This window comes from Delphinus delphis, chromosome 16 (genome assembly GCF_949987515.2).
Source record: "Delphinus delphis chromosome 16, mDelDel1.2, whole genome shotgun sequence".
NCBI classification, from domain to species: domain Eukaryota; kingdom Metazoa; phylum Chordata; class Mammalia; order Artiodactyla; family Delphinidae; genus Delphinus; species Delphinus delphis.
In genome coordinates this window covers 73,827,165-73,845,111 of record NC_082698.1, presented here as the reverse complement: position 1 = coordinate 73,845,111, position 17,947 = coordinate 73,827,165, and the positions used below count along the sequence as shown (strand labels likewise).

Below are 17,947 nucleotides of genomic sequence, written 5' to 3'. Positions count from 1 at the left end.
CAGCCTCCAGAAGGAACTAGTCCTGCCAACATCTTGAATTTATCCCAATGAGACTGACCTCCAGAAACTGTGTTGTTTTAAGCCACTGAGATTGTGGTAATTTATTCCAGCAGCATCCGGAAACTAATATGTAATCCTTGCCAATACATTCTAAGTGTTGATTTCTCAATTTTTGCCAATCTGTTTGTTGTACAGTTTTGTCTCATTGTAGATTTAATTGTTATTTTCCTGATGACGAATAATATCAAACATCTTTTCATCTGTCTATTAGTCATTTGAGTTTACTCTTTAGTAAAATGCCTGTTCAACATTTTTGCTCAGTTTTTCTATTGATTATTCTTTTTTCTTATTGATATAGAAGCTTTCTGTATACTCTAGAAATTGGTGCAATGAGAGTTAAATGTGTTACAAATTGGTAAATGTCCAATTGTTTGGACAATCTTCTCCCAAGATTGTCGTAGCTTGTATTATCACCCCTTTGTGTTTCTTTTTAATATAAATTTATTTATTATTTATTTTTGGCTGCATTGGGTCTTTGTTGCTGCACGTGGGCTTTGTCTAGTTGCGGCGAGCGGGGGCTACTCTTCGTTGTGGTGCATGGGTTTCTCATTGCGGCGGCTTCTCTTGTTGCGGAGCACGCGCTCTAGGCACAAGGGCTTCAGTAGTTGTGGAGCTCAGGCTCAGTAGTTGTGAGGCTTAGTTCTCCGGGGCATGTGGGATCTTCCTGGGCAAGGGCTCGAACCCGTGTCCCCTGCATTGGCAGGTGGATTCTTAACCGCTGTGCCCACCAGGGAAGTCCCTGTGTTATCTTTTGATGGAGACAATGTCTTAATCTGTGTAATAGAGTTTCATTTATGGCTTTCTTTTTTCTTTTTAATTATACTTTATTTTTTTATACAGCAGGTTCTTATTAGTTATCTATTTTGTACATATTAGTATATATATGTCAATCCCAATTTCCCAATTCATCACACCACCACCACCACCCCCGCCACTTTCCCCCCTTGGTGTCCATACATTTGTTCTCTACATCTGTGTCTCAATTTCTGCCCTGCAAACCGGTTCAACTGTACCATTTTTCTAGGTTCCACATACATGCGTTAATATACAATATTTGTTTTTCTCTTTCTGACTTACTTCACTCTGTATGACAGTCTCTAGATCCATCCACATCTCTACAAATGACTCAATTTCATTCCTTTTTATGGCTGAGTAATATTCCATTGTGTATATGTACCACAACTTCTTTATCCATTCGTCTGTCAATGGGCATTTAGGTTGCTTCCATATCCTGGCTATATAGTGCTGCAATGAACATTGGGGTGCATGTGTCTCTTTGAATTATGGTTTTCTCTGGGTATATGCCCAGTAGTGGGATTGCTGGATCATATGGTAATTCTATTTTTAGATTTTTAAGGAACCTCCATACTGTTCTCCATAGTGGCTGTGTCAATTTACATTCCCACCAACAGTGCAAGAGGGTTCCCTTTTCTTCACACCCTCTCCAGCATTTGTTGTTTCTAGATTTTCTGATGATGCCCATTCTAACTGGTGTGAGGTGATACTTCATTGTAGTTTTGATTTGCATTTCTCTAATAATTAGTGATGTTGAGCAGATTTTCATTTGCTTCTTGGCCATCTGTATGTCTTCTTTGGAGAAATGTCTATTTAGGTCTTCTGCCCATTTTTGGACTGGGTTGTTTTTTTTTTTAATATTGAGCTGCATGAGCTGTTTATATATTTTGGAGATTAATCTTTTGTCTGTTGATTCATTTGCAAATATTTTCTCCCATTCTGAGGGTTGTCTTTTCGTCTTGTTTGTAGTTTCCTTTGCTTTGCAAAAGCTTTTAAGTTTAATTAGGTCCCATTTGTTTATTTTTGTTTTTATTTCCATTACTCTAGGAGGTGGATCAAAAAAGATCTTGCTGTGATTTATGTCAGAGTGTTCTTCCAATGTTTTCCTCTAAGAGTTTTACAGTGCCTGGTCTTACATTTAGGTCTCTAACCCATTTTGAGTTTATTTTTGTGTATGGTGTTAGGGAGTGTTCTAATTTCATTCTTTTCCATGTACCTGTCCAGTTTTCCCAGCACCACTTATTGAAGAGACTGTCTTTTCTCCATTGTATATCCTTGTATGGCTTTCTTTTTTCATGGTTTGAGTTTTTCACTGTACTCCTCTCTAAATTCCCCAAACATTCCCAAGAATTTCAAATCCTCTGGGCCTTTACCAAACCCCAGGCTGCCCTCTCTTTCTCCCCCTGTCAGATCGTGACCCTCCCTCTTTTACCTCATAGGGAAATTCAAAACCATCATCAGGAACTGTCTCAACTCTTAGCCCCAAATTTACACATTTGTCTGCATCCTTCCCTCCTGTCATAATGGAGGACACCATCCGTTTTCTCTCACAGGTCATTCTCTCCTCCTCTGCCCTGGATGCCATTCCACATACCTCCTCTTCAATATTGTGCATTTAAATATACCCTCTCTCTTCTCTCTCTTTAATGTCTTCCATTTAAACATCTAACCTTTCTCATTTTCAAAAAATCCCTGGAACACCCATGCCTTGTAGATTCCATCCTGCCTTCTTTTCCCATTCAGAGACATGCTTCTTAAAAGAATTAATGGTCTCCCTCCAATCTGCCTGAACCTCTGTGGCATAAGAAATACCTATTTGGTCTTTGTTCCCAGTTCCTGACATGGAGCTCCTAAATGTCTTGGAATTTCCTGTGCGAGAGGACTGTCTTTTCTTCTAATAAGATGACTTTTGGCAAATGCCCTAGCTTCAGGATGGGGGCTAGTCACCAGAAAGACCAAACCAGCCCCATTCCCCAAGCTCCAGAAGGTGGAGGGACTGAAGATTGATTTAATAATCGATCTTGCTGACATGATTAAACCTCCATAAAAACCCCTACACAATGTAATTCAGAGAGTTTTCCAGGTTGGTGAACACATTGAGGTACTGGGAGGGTGGTGAGCCTGGAGAAGTCATGCCCTCCTTTCATGCCCTACATGTCTCTTCCATTTGGGTGTTCCTGAGCTACAGCCTCTATAATAAAGGAGTAAGTGTAAGTAAACTGTTTTCCTGACTTCTGTGAACTGAAACTTGGGAGGGTCATGGGAATCCAAGTTAGACAGTAGCATGGGTAACCTGGGGACCTGACATTTGTGACCAGTGTCTGAAGTGAGGGCAGTCTTATGGGACTGAGTCTTTTTTAAAAAAAACATTCTTGGGGGCTTCCCTGGTGGCTCAGTGGTTGAGAGTCCGCCTGCTGATGCAGGGGACACGGGTTCGTGTCCCGGTCCGGGAAGATCCCACATGCCGCGGAGCGGCTGGGCCCATGAGCCATGGCTGCTGAGCCTGCGCGTCCGGACCCTGTGCTCCGCAATGGAAGAGGCCACAACAGTGAGAGGCCTGCGTACCGCCCAAAAAAAAAAAAAAAAAAAACATTCTTGCTGAAGTTGCCTGAGACCTCTTTTGCCTGATGCAGCCAGAGTGATCTTTCAAACACTCAAATCTGACCAGGTCTCTCCCTTCCTTGAGAGGTAACACTCATTTTCCATCACATTTAGGACAGAGTCATTAATGTTAACAATTTAGAACACTTGTCTTTTTGTCTAAGGAAAATGTGTAACATCATGAATTCTAGTAACTCCTTTTAGTGATTTGCATGTGGTAACGAGCACACCTCTCTATGAAACAGAGGACTTTCATGGTTGTTCTCTGTCTCCTCATAGAGCACATTAACAGTCAACTATTTGGTATTCTAGTCCAACATGTAAGGAGCTTAGAAGTTGCCACTCTGTCCTAACAAGTAAAAAACTGAACAAGCTGAAAAATCACCACCACTTCTTAGATTCTTCAGAGAAGTGAAATCACAGGACAAAATGCTATTCCCCAAATCAGAGAGATAGGCAGATGTGGAGAATCACAAGTCAATGGAGCAGAAACCTCCACAGGAACCAGTGCCAGGGCAACGTAAACTGTAAGTGATTAATTTCTGGAGGCCCAATATGGACAAGTCTGAGAGTTAAAAACTCCAGGGGGACCTAGTCATCATGGGGGGACCCCACACCTTTTGGGTGTTACCTCTAAGAGCTCTACCAAGTCCTCACAGTGAATATCACAGAAAAATCCCCTCAAGCTTCTGGCAGAGAAAGGGGGAAAGGAGCCATTTTGAACTATACCAGCGCCTTCTGTTCTTCTTGACAATGCCTGCCCTCATGAAAAACTGTTTTACCAAAACCTACTGGGATTTTATCAGAGCCTAACCTACCCAGGGAAAGGGAAATACTCAACTCCAGTCCCTTCTAGCCATCCTGTCCCACCTAAGGGGGGGAAACAACTGAGAAGTACTGGTGAAGTTCACAGACCAAGGACCAAGGTACAGGTTCATCAAAGGCTGAGATCTAATCGTAGGACTATAGAATGCTTCCCCCTCCCCCACACCTTACCACACCACGTTACTAAAGGCCTATTTACCAGAGTTCCTTTCACTCAGTACATCATCTGCAGATTTCAACAAAAAATTACAAGGCATACTAAAAGGCAAAAGACATGGTTTGAAGAGACTGAACAAGTATGAGAATAAGAGTCAGATATGGCAGGGATGTTGGAATTATCAGACTGGAAAGTTAAAACAAGTATAATTAATGTGCTAAGTGCGTGCTCTAATGGAAAAAGTAGACAACATGCAAGAACACATCAGTAATGGAAGCAGATAGATAGAAATTCTAAGAAAGAATCAAAAAGAAATGCTAGAGATCACAGGATCACAAACACTATAACAAAAATGAAGAGTGCCTTTTATGGGCTCATTAGTCGACAGAACATGGCTGAGGAAAAAAATCTCTGAGCTTGACGATATGACAATAGAAACTTCCAAAACTGAAAATCAAAGAGAAAAAAAAAAAAAAAACCACAGAACAGAACATCCAAAAACTGTGGGACAACTACAAAAAGTGTAACATATGTATAATGAGATTATCAGAAGAAGAAAGAGACAAAAAAAAAACCAGAAGCAATATTTGAAGGAATAATGACTGATAATTTCCCCCAAATTAATGTCAGACACTAAACCACAGATCTGGGAAGCTCAGAGAACACCAAGGAAGATAAACACCGAAACAACAATAATAACAACATATAATTAGGCATATCGTGTTCAAACTTCAGAAAATTAAAGATGAAGAAAAAATCTTTTTTTCTTTTTTTTTTTTGCTGTACACGGGCCTCTCACTGTTGTGGCCTCTTCCATTGCGGAGCACAGGCTCCGGATGCACAGGCTCAGCGGCCATGGCTCACGGGCCCAGCCGCTCCGCGGCATGTGGGATCTTCCCGGACCGGGGCACAAACCCATGTCCCCTGCATCGGCAGGCAGACTCTCAACCACTGTGCCACCAGGGAAGCCCGAAGAAAAAATCTTGAGAGAAGCCAGAAGGAAAAAAAAACTTACCTATAGAGAAGCAAACTTAAGACCAACATTTGACTTCTCCTCAGAAACCATGCAAGCAAGATGAGAATGGAGGGAAATATTTAAAGTGTCTAGAACTAACCTAGACTCTGTACCCTGTGAAAATCTCCTTCAAAAGAGAAGGAGGAAAAAGAATTTCTCAAACAAAAATTGAGAGAATTTTTTTCCAGTAGACTGGGCTTGCAAGAAATGTTAAAAGAAATTCTTCAGAGAAGGAAAATGATATAGGTCAGAAAGTCTGATCTATAAAGAAAGGAAAATCACTGGAAAATGAATAAGTGAAGGTAAAATAAAAACTTCTAGTTTCTTATTCTTAATTGATCTAACAGATAACTGTTCAAAATAATTACAAATATAAGCATATATATACTTATATATAAGTGAAATTAATGACAGTAATGATACAATGGGTGGGAAGGAGGAATTAGAAATATTTTATTATTATAAGGTACTTTCACTACTCATGAATCCATGGTGTTACTTGTTTTTTAATTTATTAATTTTAGTTATATATTTTTTTATTTTGGGGTCTTTGTTGCTGTGCACGGGCTTTCTCTAGCTGTGGCAAGTGGGGGCTTCTCATTGTGGTGGCTTCTCTTGTTGTACAGCACAGGCTCTAGGTGCTCAGGCTTCAGCAGTTGTGGCACATGGGCTCAGTAGTTGTGGATCGTGGGCTCTAGAGTGCAGGCTCAGTAGTTGTAGCTCACAGTCTTAGTTGCTCCACGGTATGTGGGATCTTCCCGAACCAGGGCTCGAACCCGTGTCCCTTGCATTGGCAGGCGGGCTCTTAACCACTGCACCACCAGGGAAGCCCCATAGTGTTATGTGAAAGTGATTTTGGATTAGTTGTAAATGTATAGTAAAAATTCTAGTACAAAAAAAAGTTAAAAAATAATACAACAAATATGCTAAACAAGGAGAGAAAATGGAATCATAAAATGCTCAATTAAAACTACAATATACAATGAAGAAAAGACAGCCTCTTCAATAAGTGGTGCTGGGAAAAGTGGACAGCTACATGTAAAAGAATGAAATTAGAACACTTCCTAACACCATACACAAAAATAAACTCAAAATGGATTAAAGACCTAAATGTAAGGCCAGATAAAACTATAAAACTCTCAGAGGAAAACATAGGCAGAACACTTTATGACCTAAATCACAGCAAGATCCTTTTTGACCCACCTCCTAGAGAAATGGAAATAAAAACAAAAATAAACAAATGGGACCTAATTAAACTTAAAAGCTTTTGCACAGCAAAGGAAACCATAAACAAGACCAAAAGACAACCCTCAGAATGGGAGAAAATATTTGCAAATGAAACAACTGACAAAGGATTAATCTCCAAAATTTACAAGCAGCTCAATAACAAAAAAACAAACAACCCAGTCCAAAAATGGGCAGAAGACCTAAATAGACATTTCTCCAAAGAAGATATACAGACTGCCAACAAACACATGAAAGAATGCTCAACATCATTAATCATTAGAGAAATGCAAATCAAAACTACAATGAGATATCATCTCACACCAGTCAGAATGGCCATCATCAAAAAATCTAGAAACAATAAATGCTGGAGAGGGTGTGGAGAAAAGGGAACACTCTTGCACTGCTGGTGGGAATGTGAATTGGTACAGCCACTATGGAGAACAATATGGAGGTTCCTTAAAAAACTACAAATAGAACTACCATATAACCCAGCAATCCCACTACTGGGCATACACCCTGAGAAAACCAAAATTCAAAAAGAGTCATGTACCAAAATGTTCATTGCAGCTCTATTTACAATAGCCCGGAGATGGAAACAACCTAAGTGCCCATCATTGGATGAATGGATAAAGAAGATGTGGCACATATATACAATGGAATATTACTCAGCCATAAAAAGAAACGAAATTGAGCTATTTGTAATGAGGTGGATAGACCTAGAGTCTGTCATACAGAGTGAAGTAAGTCAGAAAGAAAAAGACAAATACCGTATGCTAACACATATATATGGAATTTAAGAAGAAAAAAAATGTCATGAAGAACCTAGGGGTAAGACAGGAATAGACACAGACCTACTGGAGAACGGACTTGAGGATATGGGGAGAGGGAAGGGTGAGCTGTGACAGGGCGAGAGAGAGTCATGGACATATACACACTAACAAACGTAAGGTAGATAGCTAGTGGGAAGCAGCCGCATGGCACAGGGATATCGGCTCAGTGCTTTGTGACCGCCTGGAGGGGTGGGATAGGGAGGGTGGGAGGGAGGGAGACACAAGAGGGAAGAGATATGGGAACATATGTATATGTATAACTGATTCACTTTGTTATGGGGCAGAAACTAACACACCATTGTAAAGCAATTATATCCCAATAAAGATGTTAGAAAAAAAAAAACTACAATATACAATGCAGAAAAAACAGCCTCTTCAATAAGTGGTGCTGGGAAAAGTGGACAGCTACATGTAAAAGAATGAAATTAGAACACCTCCTAACACCATACACAAAAATAAACTCAAAATGGATTAAAGACCTAAATGTAAGGCCACATAAAACTATAAAACTCTCAGAGGAAAACATAGGCAGAACACTTTATGACCTAAATCACAGCAAGATCCTTTTTGACCCACCTCCTAGAGAAATGGAAATAAAAACAAAAATAAACAAATGGGACCTAATTAAACTTAAAAGCTTTTGCACAGCAAAGGAAACCATAAACAAGACCAAAAGACAACCCTCAGAATGGGAGAAAATATTTGCAAACGAAACAACTGACAAAGGATTAATCTCCAAAATATAAAAGCAGCTCATGCAGCTCAATATCAAACAAACAACCCAATCCAAAAATGGGCAGAAGACCTAAAGAGACATTTCTCCAAAGAAGATATACAGATTGCCAACAAACACATGAAAAGATGCTCAACATCACTAATCATTAGAGAAATGCAAATCAAAACTACAATGAGGGGAGGTTCCTTAAAAAACTAAAAATAGAACTACCATACAACCCAGCAATCCCACTACTGAGCATATACCCTGAGAAAACCATAATTCAAAAAGAGTCATGGGGGCTTCCCTGTTGGCGCGGTGGTTGAGAGTCTGCCTGCCGATGCAGGGTACACGGTTTCGTGCCCCGGTCCGGGAAGATCCCACATGCCGTGGAGCGGCTGGGCCCATGAGCCATGGCCGCTGAGCCTGCGCATCTGGAGACTGTGCTCCGCAACGGAAGAGGCCACAACAGTGAGAGGCCCACGTACCGCAAAAAAAAAAAGAGTCACGTACCACAATGTTCATTGCAGCTCTATTTACAATAGCCAGGACATGGAAGCAACCTAAGTGTCCCTCAACAGATGAATGGATAAAGATGTGGCACATATATACAATGGAATATTACTCAACCATAAAAAGAAACGAAATTGAGTTATTTGTAGTGAGGTGGATGGACCTAGAGTCTGTCATACAGACTGAAGTAAGTCCAAAAGAGAAAAACAAATACTATATGCTAACACATATATATGGAACCTAAAAAAAAAAATCGTTCTCATGAACCTAGGGGCAGGACAGGAATAAAGATGCAGACGTAGAGAATGGACTTGAGGACATGGGGAGGGGGAAGGGTAAGCTGGGACGAAGTGAGAGAGTAGCATTGATATATATACACTACCAAATGTAACATAGATAGCTAGTGGGAAGCAGCTGCATGGCACAGGGAGATCAGCTCAGTGCTTTGCAACCAACTAGAGGGGTGGGATAAGGGGGGTGGGGTGGGAGGGAGATGCAAGAGGGAGCGAATATGGGGATATGGGGATATATGTATGCATATAGCTGATTCAGTTTGTTATACAGCAGAAAGTAACACAACTCTGTAAAGCAATTATACTCCAATAAAGATGTTTTTAAAAAAAAGATACATGCACCTCAATGTTCACAGCAGCATTATTTACAATTGTCAAGCCATGGAAACAACCTAAGTGTCCATCAACAGATAAATGAAGTTGTGGTATATATATACATATATATATATATATATATATATATATACACACACACACACATACATACATACACACAATTGAATATTACTCAGGCATAAAAAAGGATGAAATCTTGCCATTTGCAGCAACATGTATGGACTTTGAGGCCTTTATGCTAAGTGAAATAAGTCACACAGAGGAAGACAAATACTGTAGGATATCACTTATCTGTGGAATCTAAAAAATACATCAAACTAGTGAAGATAACAAAAAAGAAACAGACTCACAGATATAGAGAACTAGTGGTTACCAGTGGGGAGAGGGGAGGGGGGAGGGGCAATATAGGGATGGGGGAATGGGAGGTACAAACTATTGGGTATAAGATAGTCTTAAGGATGTATTGTACAACATGGGGAATATAGCCAATATTTGAATAACTGTAAATAGAATGTAACCTTTTAAAAGTGTATAAAAATAAAAAATTTAAAACCTTTAAAAAAACTACAAAAGGCAGAAGTGTAAAAAGACAAAAATAGAAACAGAAAACAAGAGCAACAAATAGAAAAGAGTAACAATATGGTAGATATTAATCCAATTATATCAATAATCACTTTAAATGTCAATTATCTAAATATACCAATTTAAAAATAGAGATTGTCAGTGTGGATCAAAAAACAAGACCCCAACTATATGTTGTCTACATAAACCCACTTTAAATAGAGACCTATATAGATTAAAAGGAATAGGATGAAGAAAGATATACTGTGCTAAACACTTGTCAAAAGAAAGTAGGGTAGCTGTATTAATTTCAGACAGAACCAACTTCAGAGCAAGGAAAATTATCAGTGATAAAGAGGAGGATTACATGATGATAAAGGGGTCAGTTCTCCAGGAACACATAATAAACATTAACATGTATGGACCTAACAACAGAGCATCAAAGTACATGACACAAAAATTGATAAAACTGTAAGGAGAAATAGATGAATCCACTATTATAGTTGGAGACATAAACTCTCCTCTGTCAGAAATGGGCAAACACAGCAGACAGAAAATCAGTAAGGATATAGCAAACTCAACAGCACCATCGATCAACTGGGTATAATTGACATCTATCAACTACTTCATTCAACAGCAAAATATACATTCTTAAACTCACGTGGCACATTTACCAAGATAGACCACATTCTGGGCCATAAAACACATATTAACAAATTTTTAAAAATATGAAATACAATATTTGCTCTCAGATCACAATGGAATTAAACTAGAAATAAATAATAGAAAAATAGCTAGGATATCCCAAAATACTTGGAGATTAAACAACACACTTCTAAGTGAGACATGGTTCAAAGAAGAAATCTCAAAATAAATTAAGAAGTATTTTTAAGTAAATGAAATGAAAATACAACTTAGCAAAATTTGTGGAATGCAACAAAAGCAATGCTTGAAAGGAATGTTATAGCATTGAATACCTATATTTGAAAAGAAGAAAGACCTAAAACTAACCATCTAAGCTTCCCCCTTGGGAAACTAGAAAAAGAAGCACAAGTTAAATCCAAAGTAAGCAGAAGAAAAGTAATTTAAAAATTAGAACAGGGGATTCCCTGGAGGCGCAGTGGTTGAGAGTCCGCCTGCCGATGCAGGGGACACGGGTTCGTGCCCAGGTCTGGGAAGATCCCACGTGCCGTGGAGCGGCTGGGCCCGTGAGCCATGGCCGCTGAGTCTGCGCGTCCGGAGCCTGTGCTCCGCAACGGGAGAGGCCACAACAGTGAGAGGCCCACGTACGGCAAGAAAAAAAAAAAAAAAGAATCTGCCTGCCAATGCAGGGGACACGGGTTCAATCCCTGGTCCGAGAAGATCCCACATGCCACGGAGCAACTAAGCCCGTGCGCCACAAATACTGAGCCTGCACTCTAGAGCCCACAAGCCACAACTACTGAGCCTGCGTGCCACAACTACTGAAGTCCGCGCGCCTAGAACCCAGGATCCACAACAAGAGAAGCCACCGCAATAAGAAGCCCGCACACCGCAACAAACAGTAGCCCCCGCTCACCACAACTAGAGAAAGCCTGTGTGCAGCAATGAAGACCCAATGCAGCCAAAAATAATAAATAAAAATAAATTTATAAAAAATGAAGATTATGAACAACTCTATACCCACAAATTTGATAACCTAGATGAAATGAACCAATTCCTTGAAAGACAATCTGCCAAAAGTCACTTGAGAAGAAACAGACAATCTGGATAGGCCCACATCTATTAAAGAAATTGAAACAATAATTTATAACCTAACAAAACAGAAAACACCAGGCCCATATGGGTTCACTGATGAGTTCTACCAAACACTTAAGAAAGTATACCAATTTTCCACAATGTCTTCCAGAAGACAGAAGTAGAGGGATGGCTTCCTAAATCATTCTATAAGGCTAGTATTACCCTAAAAGCAGGACCAGACAAAGACAGTACAAGCAAAGATTCAACTACTTAAGAAAATATAGTCTACATGTATTTGTAGCTGGATGCATGGAAGCTACAACAGGTGCAAAATTCTGAAAGTAGGAAACATGTGGGGGAACTACTGTCCATCCTCTGCAGTGGGAGTTCCTGCTCTGCCCTAGCATGTGGCCTTTACCAGACATGACCAAAATCCACCTGACATTTGGTCAAGGCAGGCGCCAGAGTCAGCCTGCATATTAGCTATTAGTAAAGCTGGACTTCTCTGTTTTAAATAAATAGATATAAATGAATCATCTTGCTCACCTAACACTGGAACCAATTCAGGAAGTAATATTTACCTACTAAGTACCATCCCTTTGCTGAGTCTATAATATAGATTATTGTATTTAATTCTCACAGCTCTATGAAGTTGATCCTAAGATAACCCTCATTGGTGGAAGAAAACGAAGCAGAGATAACGAAGTCACTTTCCCAAGGTCACTCAGCTATTGATGAAAATCCAGATATCTCTGACTCTGATCAGAGAGATTGCTTTAACCATATTTGTAATGGCAACTACAGCTGGGGCAATATCCCCATTCTTTGCTTAGCGCAGTCATTCTTTTTATTGGACACAAATCAAGTGCAACCTTATGCTACACTTTTGCTATGATCCAAGGTTCTAGTCCCGGCTCAGGGGGAGGATGAAATCTATATGTGTCCTCAGCTGCCCTTGCCTCTAATCCCTGGATATCCATGGGTGATGTTCCTGGTTCTCTACCAGGGGTTGCTTTGGTCCTTATTTCTATCTGGTCTTGTCCCATTTTTTCCTGGAATATCTTGAACATCTGAATTTATGATTCGGCAATGCCACACTTCTCCACCTTTTAGCATTTACACATGCTTTTCCTATCTCTATAGTCTGTTGATGGTCATTTCAATGGAAATTTGGAAAGAAGTTAGAGTTGCATACAAATGTAGCCATCCTATCTGGAAGTCTATTCTATCAAGTACAAAAGCTAAACATTTTTCTTGCCTCTAGAGCATGATTATGGGCAAGTTCTCTGAACTGAGACATTCTTTCTCTCTCTCACCTGAGCTAAGAGCTCATACCTTAAGATATTCCACAGTACATACAAATGAGCAGGGCCAGGAGAAGCTGGAAGGTAGAGGAAGGGTGGGTCCTTCAGATGACCCTATGCTGAAATTTTCTGTTCACCCCACCTGGACCCATTCAAAGGCCACTGTTTACAAGGCTCTATTTAGAGTCATGGTTTTCAGTATGAATTCTGTGGGTCCCTGGTGAGTGGGAAAGAGGCTGAGTATGAGACCCCAGAAACCCCTATTCCCACTTCATCCAAGCAGCTCTGCATGTATCTATGCTAGAAACTTGGTCTGAGTCCTGGTCAGACATTTATGGATGATGTAAGTATGACTGAGCCAGGTGTATCTTTGTGAGAGGGCATGGGGGCTTCTGAGGTTCAGTCCTCATCCTGAGCCAGGAAGTCCTATGGCAGAGCCAGAAGGACCCTGCCCCCGGCAATGGTGGGGAGTCCAGTCCCATCTGTACCCAAGGCTGGGATTCAATTCGTCCCCTTAAAGATGTCCAATTTCTCTCATTTCACAAAAGAATGGGGACTTTTTGTAACTACGTGAAAAGGGAAAGCGTACAACATCAAATAAACACATATTTAGGACGATGGCCAAGACTGGTATCTCTCTGCCCTGGAGAGCTTCTGCCTCTGATGGGGAAGTACGTCCACTGCAGCTGCTTCTGCTCTAGACACTGTGACCTGTTGGTCCCTGCTCTACAAGCAGCAGGCTGTGCGTGCCGTGCTACTCCTGAGGCTAAACGGAGCCTCAGCACCTTTTGAGCCTGAGAAGCCAGGAGGTGTTAGGCTTCAGGTAGCATGAAGCCTTGGAAACTTGCAACTCTGAAGCCAAATGCAGCTTTATACAAATATTTAAAAGCCCGGACTTCCCTGGTGGTGCAGTGGTTAAGAATCTGCCTGCCAATGCAGGGGACACGGTTCGAGCCCTAGTCCGGGAAGATCCCACATACTACGGAGCAAATAGGCCCGTGAGCCACAACTACTGAACCTGCATGCCTAGAGCCCGTGCTCCGCAACAAGAGAAGCCACCGCAAGGACAAGCCTGAGCACCGCTACGAAGAGTAGCCCCCACTCGCCACAACTAGAGAAAGCCCACGCGCAACAACGAAGACCCAACACAGCCAAAAATAAATAAATAAATATATTTATTTATTTATTTAAAAAAAATTAAAAGCCCACTCGCTGTGGTAGAGATCCTTGGCATCTGGCCATAAGGAGGTGTGCTGTTGATCAGCACAAAGGACAGCGCCTGAATCGGCGCTTAATAGAATTACTGGATGTCAAGTCTGGGAAAGAAGGGCCTCCTTACAGATACCGGGAAGGGTCAGACTGAGGGTAGGGGTGTGCTCAGGTGCCCTGCAAATGCCACAAGCAATTGACATCCCCCTCTTGCCATCACAGCCAGAGGCATCTAGTTACACCTTCTAAAGTAGGGGGCACTGACTCACTTAGGAGCTGGGAGGCCACACATTTGGCACAAGTGGATGCCACGAGAAGACTGGGGGCTGGACAGCTTGCCTGGAGAGAGATACGCGATGCGTCCCCCAAAAGGGCAAACTCTGCCTGACCAACAGACTGGCCTCGTGGCTCCCTCCTGGCTCAGAGCACACTTTCTCTCTAGTTCGTGTGCTCATGCTGTTGACCTGCGATGCTGAGCTCCACTGCAAGTGGGAGGCCTCAATGGGATGAGGCTGCCCCATGTTCCTGATGCAGGTTCCAACGTGGCTTCTGGGTCGGGGCAGAGCTCCATTCCCAGATCACTGAGTGGTACGACACTGTTCCTTCTTTGCCTTCCGAGGAGCTACCTTCTACTGACCACTTCCTATGTCCTGCAAACACTAATCTCTTTACCTATGTCCTCTCCTCTGATCATCACAGCAACGCTGTGGGTGGGTATTGCTGCTTCTCCCATTCTACAGACAAGAAACTGAGACTCAGAGAGGCTAAATCATGGCCAGTAACTGTAGCCAGGACTGTCACTCAGATCTGCCTCCAACCAGTGTCCCTGTAGTGTATGACTCCAAGGGCAGAGGACTCCTGGGGCAAGGATGCTGGGGTAAAGGACACACCACAGCCAAGCCCCATAACCTTCCTTCTCTAGGTCAGAGGCCATTTAGATTTGGGGGTCAGACAACACATGGCATTGCTCTGTGCTGGGCTTACAAGGTCTCTGCTTCTGAAGTCAAGAGTCCAACAGGAAGGCCAGCCTTAATGCACAAATAGTCATACAGTGTTAACCTCCCAGCCTCCCCTATTTGCCTGTTCGATGAGAGACATGACAATCATGTCTCTCTCACACACTGCCCAGGAAGAAATTGGACTAAAAGGTCTCTGGTCCAGGGTACAGGTTCAGTAGACATGGCTTCCTTCTGAGCTGCATGTGGGGGACCTGTGAACTGAGCCTCTTCCTCTGAGTCACCGGCAGCAGGTCTCCTGCCAGGGGTCGTGAAGGTTGACCAGTCCCTGCATCGTGGTGGATCTGCTGTCCTGGGGGTGGAGGCTGGGATCTTCCCCCAGACCACTTCCTGGTCACTTCCCTTTCCTTCACTCTTATGCTGCTGAAAGTCAGCATGGGGCCCTCCCTGGCCACATGATTCTCTTCTTTGGAAGCCCAAGGCGCTTCTCAGAAAGGAGATTGCTTGAACCCACAAAGCATGGGAGTTTGGAGGGAGGGGCTGTGTCCCAAACTGACAGGTGAAGGAAGCCACTAGGTGCACCAGCACTAGACATGGAGAAAGCTGTGGCCCCAGAGGGCTTGAGGGTGGTCACGGCTGATTTCTGTTCCAGCTCTGCCACGTACTGGCTGTTTGGACTTGGTACCCGCAAGCAACAGTTTCTACATCAGTCAAGTGAGTAAACTGAAGCTCCCTCTCCAGATAAAAGAAGAGGTAACATGTGGAAGACATCAGAACAGTTCGCCAGAGTGGCACTGATCAACAGAGGTTGACAGTGCGCACGCGCGCGCGCGCGCGCACACACACACACACACACACACACACACACACACACACACACACTCCCAAAGCCTGCTTAACTAGTCCATCAGAGCAAGCTCTCCAAGACTGGGTTTTGAATAATGAAAACATTTTGAGAGTGATAAATGCCTGCAGGCCATCAGTATTTCTCAGGAAGTGTAGTTGGTGCCCTGCCCCAATGGTGTGCTGGGTGCCCCCTGGGAGAGTGTGTGGCTGGTCCCTGAAGAGGAAAGACATGGAGCCTGTGGGCTGCACCTCTACTTCCCTCACCTCACAGCCTCCTGACCTGGCACCAGTCAGGACACTGGTGGTCTGTGGATGCCCCTTCCTCTTCCCCCTTCCCCCTTCCCCACTCCGCTCTCCACTAGAAAACAGAGAGCCACACACGGAAGTGTCGTGTTCTGCTAATTGAGGGAGAGAGAGTTGAGTACTCTTGTCTTTCTGAAGGTTGATGTGTTTGTCAAAATCCAGCTTCAGCCCCTCCTCACAGATTAAATGACTCATTTCTCATTTGGATAAAAAGCTCTAATTTAGATAAAAAGTTCCTACATGGGTGTTTCTGTGAACAATATTTGTCTTTAATCTAAACAGATCATAACCGGTTAGAAAATTTTCTCCACTCTTCTGATTTATCTGCTTTTACATGCCAGCTTCAAGGAAGCAGACAATGGGCTCGGGTTGGGGGGCCCATAAGCTAAAGGAGAGAAGCAGAGGGGGGATGCGTGAAAGAGGAAACAGGGTTTTCAAAGCACCAGGGCTTGATCATGTTTCTGCACCCCCAAAGCACTGAGCGTGTCCATCACATGGCAGGCTGAATGAATGAATGAGTGAATGAATGGATGGAGAAAACAGGCGCAGAAGTGGGAAATTCAGGAAAGAACTTGTGTTTTCTTAGCTGGGTAAGATGACCACTCAGGTCCCCTAATGCTCACATCCCACAGGGAATACAGGCAGCTGTCTTACAGAGGATGAGACTGAGCTGAGGGGCTGCGGGACTTGCTCCGAGAAAATGGGAGGGCACAGCCCAGACCCCCCAGCAACAGGCCCACCCCCGCGCCTCACGCAGCCGCTTACCTGGGCTTGAGTTGCTCACAGCCAGACCCCAGCCATTCTTCCAGGTTGGACCAGTGGGGCCTCCTCTGGTGACCTCAGGACTGGACCCACAGCTGTCCCTGTAGGGGTGGCCCACGAACCCCTGCCCAGCAGATGAGGGCTGAGAGATGAGGTATTCTGGGAGACGCCCTGGGCCTCATCCCAGGGCAGCAGGGTCTGCGGTCCATGGACTCACTGCAGCGGGTCCCTGGTCCTGATTTTCACACCGCGACCAGCCCTCCTCAGTCAGAGCAGTGGGGCAGCTTCAGCCTTGCCTCCTATGCTCGGGGGCCATTGTGACTGGCGTTGAATTGACCGCCCCTGCTCTGCATGCAGCACAGCTGATGGCTGGTAAAAACAAAACAAAACACAGAAAACCAAAACTGAGGCAGAGAGAACAGAAAGGGAGACAGACAGATGGAGGAAGAGGTGATTCCTTGAGAAAGAGAGGGAAAGGGACAGGAAAAGATAGAGAATAAACAGAGATAGGGGACTTCCCTGGTGGTCCAGTGGTTGGGACCCTGCGCTTCCATTGCAGGGGGCACAGGTTCGATCCCTGGTTGGGGAGCTAAGATCCCGCATGCCTCACAGTGCGGCTGAAAAAAAAAAAAGGATAAACAGTTATAAACATGGGGAAAGAAAGAATAAAACTGACTCCTGAAGAGGACAGCGTGTGCCCGTGTGTGTGAGCACGTGTGCGTGCATGTGTGGTGTGTGTGCATGTCTGTTGGCGCACACACACGAGCCAGGTGTAGGGGGCATGTGTGGGAATAGTGCACTTTCACAGATGCAGCCCTAAGCCTTGCCACTGCGCGGGAGCATCAGTCCAATGGCCACCATCATGGGCTTGGGCATCCGTCACGTGGGCACTGCCAGTAAGGCAGTGAAGCTTGTTGAAA

General features: G+C 43.3%; 1 protein-coding gene across 2 annotated transcripts in view; it reads right to left on the bottom strand.

Annotated features, from left to right (window-relative positions):
• Positions 1 to 17,348, bottom strand: part of RASGEF1A (RasGEF domain family member 1A) — a 117,811-nt gene extending 100,463 nt beyond the window's left edge. For both annotated transcript variants that reach the window (XM_060034975.1, XM_060034976.1), the window contains exon 1: positions 17,031 to 17,348. The gene's annotated coding sequence lies outside the window, so the exon portion shown is untranslated. The remainder of the gene's footprint in view (positions 1 to 17,030) is intronic.
• Between the last annotated feature and the right edge of the window lie 599 nt (positions 17,349 to 17,947).